Source organism: Daktulosphaira vitifoliae, unplaced genomic scaffold, assembly GCF_025091365.1.
Source record: "Daktulosphaira vitifoliae isolate Bord-2020 unplaced genomic scaffold, ASM2509136v1 Scaffold_2, whole genome shotgun sequence".
Lineage (NCBI taxonomy): Eukaryota > Metazoa > Arthropoda > Insecta > Hemiptera > Phylloxeridae > Daktulosphaira > Daktulosphaira vitifoliae.
Genome location: NW_026099573.1, coordinates 40,465,416 through 40,471,376, shown reverse-complemented (window position 1 = coordinate 40,471,376; position 5,961 = coordinate 40,465,416). Strand labels below are relative to the sequence as shown.

The 5,961-nt window shown below is 26.4% G+C and overlaps 1 long non-coding RNA gene across 1 annotated transcript; it reads right to left on the bottom strand.

Annotated features, from left to right (window-relative positions):
- Nucleotides 1-682: 682 nt before the first annotated feature.
- On the bottom strand, nt 683-1,318 carry LOC126899636 (uncharacterized). The gene is made up of 3 exons (XR_007702658.1): nt 1,239-1,318; nt 1,086-1,175; nt 683-794 (listed from the first exon to the last, which is right to left on the bottom strand). It is a non-coding gene; the product is annotated as an uncharacterized LOC126899636 (long non-coding RNA).
- Nucleotides 1,319-5,961: the final 4,643 nt, after the last annotated feature.

The following is a 5,961-nucleotide window of genomic DNA, read 5'->3' as shown; positions in this document are numbered from 1 at the left end:
TTAATTACTATTAATATCTTCTGTAAACGACATTTATTTTCTTTAAAAAGAGAGTATTAGCCAACATAAAAAATAAATATTTTTTACTGAACACCCTGTATATATGAGTATCATGTTTAGGTTTTTTCTCTTTGTTCTTGTTGCTTCACTTTTTTATTGTAAATTTTTTATCATTGTAAGTTGAAATTTATTATTTTATAAATATTAAAAGTTTTATTTTAAATCTTCTTCTTCTCCCTAGCCTTAATCCCGACTACACTGGGTCGGCCATCCTTATCCTAGACTTCCACTTGACACGATCTCCCACATGATCTACACTCACATTAGCTGTCCTCATATCGCAATCGGAAACATTTTATTTTAAATATATTGAATTAAATTTGAACTCACTCCAAACACAGCTATGCTTGTTGGAGACATATCAAATATTTATACTTTTTATTGTTTAAATTATTTTATTAATTTTTCTATTATTTGATGAAATATAATAATTATTACTATTATAGAAATAATAATTACAGTTTTTGAAAGTTTCAGAGAAACTAATAATTTTTATAACTTCCTATTTAATTTTTAGAAAAGTACAATTATTAATTTTGATAAATGAAAATGTTTTTCAATACATTTTTATAAAATAATTTAATTTACAGTTATCGTAAAATAAGGACTTAGTCTAAATTATTTATATGATATGTAATATTAGAGATAAAAGTAGAGTTATTAGGAGATAATATATAACGAAACGCAAAAATTTGAAGAAGCATGGCTGTGTAAACTATAAGAGAGCCGCAACCCTGTAAACATAAATTATCTTAAGTATATGTAATTAATATAATATCATGCATATCTTATACTATCAAGTGTAAGAATCAAAACAATTAGTTACGTAAGGTTTCGATTTAAACAAAAAACTATACACAAGAAATCTTGAACAAGACATTTATACGACCAACTTTACGTTTTAAATGGGGTCTCTGTTTTTTTTTTGAGGGATATCGGTTTTAAAACCACTTTTAGGGACAGGAAACGAAATATTTCCTGTCTCTTTCACTACTGTTTTAATTTAAAATATCCGAAATTCTTACAATATAAAACATTTCAAGATTTAAACGTAATACGCCAAACAGATAGAACTTTGCTGGGAGTAGATCCAGTTGGTGTTGGAATAGGACAATCTAAACACAGAAAACAATGAGTTAATTTTTTAAGTATAGAAAACTATGGTTTTAATATATTACTTCGCATTTCAATCTTCGATACATGAAAGGATGCAACACAATTCCTACACGATTCAATGATATACGTATAGAAGATATCTAAATAAAACATATTTACAGGTTAAAGAAAATTATTTTGTTATTTAAACTATTATTTATGAGAAAAATTTAAAGTAGGGTATTTTTGATAAAACGACATAATTTACAAATATAAACATAAACGTACACAAGATTAATGTAAGAAGCAGAAAAAATTTGTACTTGCCATTAATCCTACCTATACGGTTTATATTTTTGGAAATATTCGAAAAACTTACAAGGCATTTACCTTTAAAGTTCATTATTTAAACTCTTAGTGGAAATTTTATTTATTAAAGTATGATAGTACTCTCGTAAATCCTGAAAAAGTGTTTACTCTATTAAGTACTAGTATAATTAAATTATATTTAAACTGCCTGAGGAAGCAAAAGCACCTTTTGCTTAAAAATATAGTCACAATTAACTTTTGGCAGCTTAAATGGTTTAATCTAGTCGCATTAAAATTTTTTAACTTTAGTTAGCTGGCGCTAATTAAAAGGGGTGGTTTAATAATGTATTTATATACATAATAATATATTTATTTATACAATATATATATAGTCAATGGAGGGGGTACCCCTATCATTCTTGAATTCTTAACTGATATTGTACAACAAATTTTTGATATATCTAGAATTGAAGGTTATAAGAGTAAGATGGTTTCTTCAGTTAGGGATATAGGAATTTTTATTTATTCAGATCTCTTTTTTACTAATCACATTTTTTATACTCATAATAAAGAAATGTTAGGATTCATTAAGCGGCACTTTTGGGACTTTAATATCTAGAAATGTTTCAAAATCTCATATTGCTCCTTAGTACGATTAGGACTTNAGGATTCATTAAGCGGCACTTTTGGGACTTTAATATCTAGAAATGTTTCAAAATCTCATATTGCTCCTTAGTACGATTAGGACTTGAATATGATTCTATTATTTGGCATCCTGTCAGTTCGGTCTCATTAATAAAAAAGTCAAAGTGCAATCAGTTTTTTTGTACGTAGCTTTTAAGGTTAGGTCTGAATACTCTTTTGAATTATTATCATCGACATTGAACCTTCCCGAAATAAATCGTAAACAATCACAATGTGATGTTATTGAAAACGTATTTTATTTACAAAAATATAGGGTATAATCGATTTCTAGGAACCTTTGTCATGAATATGGTTTGAAAAAAACTCAAAAGTAAAAGCAAACAAATCAAAATTGTCAAGGTATCTATTAACCACTAATTTTCATCGATAAATGGTTAAGTAAGTATAACACTCTTTTTAAACATTCTTTTTAATACAATTGTATACTTTAATGTTTCTTCATAAAATGTTTGAAATACTTGCAAATTTTGAATAATTTTCAATTTTAGTTTTATATTATTATGAGATTTTTATGGATGTTTATGGATTTTCCCAGCTATAAAAAGTACAAAGTAAACAATGTTATTAGACTATTATCCTCTACATCAGTGGTCGGCAACCTTTTTTAATTCTCGGGCCACATTTACAAATTAAAAAGAATTCGCGGGCCAGATAAAAAAAAAAAATTTATAATTACATTATTTATTATGCAAAAAAATACTATCTAAAACTTAAAATAATAATATGACTTATATAAAATACCCGTACCAAAAACGCAACGTTCAATTATATTTATACAAAATGATATTCAATTAAATTAATCGATTTAGAATTTAAAGCGGGCCGTATTCAATAGCCACGCGGGCCGGATACGGCCCGCGGGCCGCCGGTTGCCGACCACTGCTCTACATAATACTGGGTATGGGAATTTTTTTAATTTTTCTTGCTGCTATTGTTTACAGTTGATCTATAATTTATTATTATTTTTATTTTTTATATAGTCCATGAAATTGCATAGTTGTTTTCTCCATTGAGAGGGGTTCATAACTAGAAAGCAAGGTTAGGTTATTATAATAAAAAATAAACAGTATATTTTGAATATTAGTTTCATATTTCTTTTGTTATAATAAAATTTTGTTATGGCTTTTTTATTACGCAAAAATATTTAGAGAATATAAATGCACATTATTGAACTTTTAAAGCATGTATCTAAACTTTGTAAATTACCAATTTTAAGTTTTTACTTAATCCAGAAATTTACAATCCCTGTTCATTAACTTTCGGTACCTAATTCAAAAACACCCAAAAGATAGTTGGAAAATATTAGTCTCTGATAATAATCTGGGACTATATTTCTTATAAGAAAATAATATATTATATTTTATTTCTAAAATAAAGTTGTTCATCACCTAGCCGAGGAAAGTTTAAACACTTTAAAATAATAGTATAATAATAATATTATTTTTTATGTACAATAGTACACAAAAAAAGCATAAGGGAAGTGTAACATTCCAGGTGGAAAATTTAAAGCAGTGCAAAGTTTAAGAAATTATAAAAATATTTAAATTATATAAAAACTGTAGCACAGTGGGGTCGAGACACAGTGTGGACGAGGCATAGATAGGACAAGTATAGATGATATCTGACAGTGATCTATCATAAGAAACGCTTCGATGATAGTGTTTTATTTAGAGAAATTAGAGTGATTATTCCAAAAGCAACATCAACTCTTATTTCTTTAATTATATCCTGATTAGTAGTCCTTTGTTTTTAAAATATAATATATGAATAAATACTAATTATAGTTTTTAAATTTAGTATGAAATTGTGAGGCCAGCTATGATGTATGGTTCATAGTGTTGGGCGGTTGATAAGAAAGTAGAGCAGAGAATACGTGTAGCAGAGATGAGAATGCTTAGTTGGATGAGTGGAGTGAATAGAAAAGATAGGATAAGGAACGAGTATATAAGAGGAAGTATAGGTGTTGCGTCAATCGTGGTTAAGATGACAGAAAATAGACTTAGATTGTTTAGTCATGTTATGAGGAGAGAAGAATCGGAAACTGTAAGAACAGTTATAGAAATGAATTTTGTATGAAGAAGAGATAGAAAGAACCAAAAAAGAGATGGAGGGAAGCTATTGAATGCGATTTGAGGACAGCTGATGTGAGCGTAGAAGATGTGGTTCCGGTGGCAATTGACATAATATGATTGTTGTTTCGGAATGTACAATTTAGCGTTTAGTTTGGTTTAACCAATATAGCGTCAAATCAATTACCTACTCTATCGCTTGTATATTAATATACACTACACTTTAATGATACAATAAATAAATAAACTCACACATACACACATATGCATTTATAACATTGTGTCTAATATAAGTTAACATGATAAAAAGTAACCGTAAAATGAAAAAAAAGTAATATAAATTTTAGTACTCCTATTAAATGTAATGTAACTCGAAAAATATTTGTTTAAATGAGAAAATATAAGATAATTTTTTTGTTTATAATTGTCTTTTAAACAACTTTTGTACGAAACTTTTTTTTGTAAGTTAAATATTTTTTGAGAAAATTAAAAAAGCTCATATTTTTGAACTTTTTCGAGGCTGTAAAAAAAAAGCTCAATTCCAATCTTGAGGACTATTAGTATGTCATTATACATATTTTAATTCAACTTTTAAAAAANTGAGGACTATTAGTATGTCATTATACATATTTTAATTCAACTTTAAAAAAAAGGAAATTTTTTCCGCAATTTTTCCTTTGTTGACTGGCCTAGATGTCAATTTTAAACTTGTAATTGAGCTAAAAGTTATGGTAATATAATCAATTTTTTTACTATAAACTTTCATAAATCTTTATCAAAAATTTTTCATCAACTTTGAAGAACCAAAAAAATAGGTTAAAAATGAAAATTTGGACTGATTATTTTTAACATATTAAAAATCAAATCAGTAATAATTTGAAAACAAATTTTTTTTTNTAAAAATCAAATTATTACTGATTTGATTTTTAATTTGTTAAAAATATGCAGTCAGGAAATTTTATAATTACTATTTATAGTAAATTTATCAGAGTAACTCAATATTTTTTTGCATTTTTATCGTAATAGATAACTTAAATAGAAATAATAGTAATCATTTCATAGTATCTTTTGGTGTTTAAGAAGATACTACAATTAAAATATGAACTGAATTAATTTTAATGTTTTACTTTAACTAAAATAACCAATATATAGATACGAATTGTAGTAATTTGACGTATTGTTGAAAAAAGTAGGTCAAGTTAGAGCAGAGAAAATAAATGATAGTCACAAAAAAATATCTTCTCAGCTTTGCATCGAAGCGAAAACTTAAAATATAGTAAAATAATTTTAATACGAATAAGAAATTTCTTCTTGCAAGGGGCGACTAAAGTGATGGGATCCTTGATCTTTATTGAAGTTATTGAATCTAAATGTGATAAAATTAAAACGAGTTAAAAATTTATACTAACTTAAAAAGAATTAAGAAAAAATGCAAAAAATTCATTGCTATACGTGGGTTGGAACCTCGTACCCCAAGCGTGTAAAATATAAATTCTACCGTACGTCGCTACCGTCCTGTGAAAAAATAGGCTATTTAAGCTAGTTCAAATTTCAAAGTTATTTTTCTCGACTTAAAAGAAGCAAACAAATTTAAATAAGTTTAACTTTCTATGCTATATTAATTTTTTATTTATATAATATTTATGAAAATCTGTACTCCCCTTGTCAGGTATTTTAAAATAAAATAAAATACAAAACCCAGAATTTTAACACAAAAATAGCA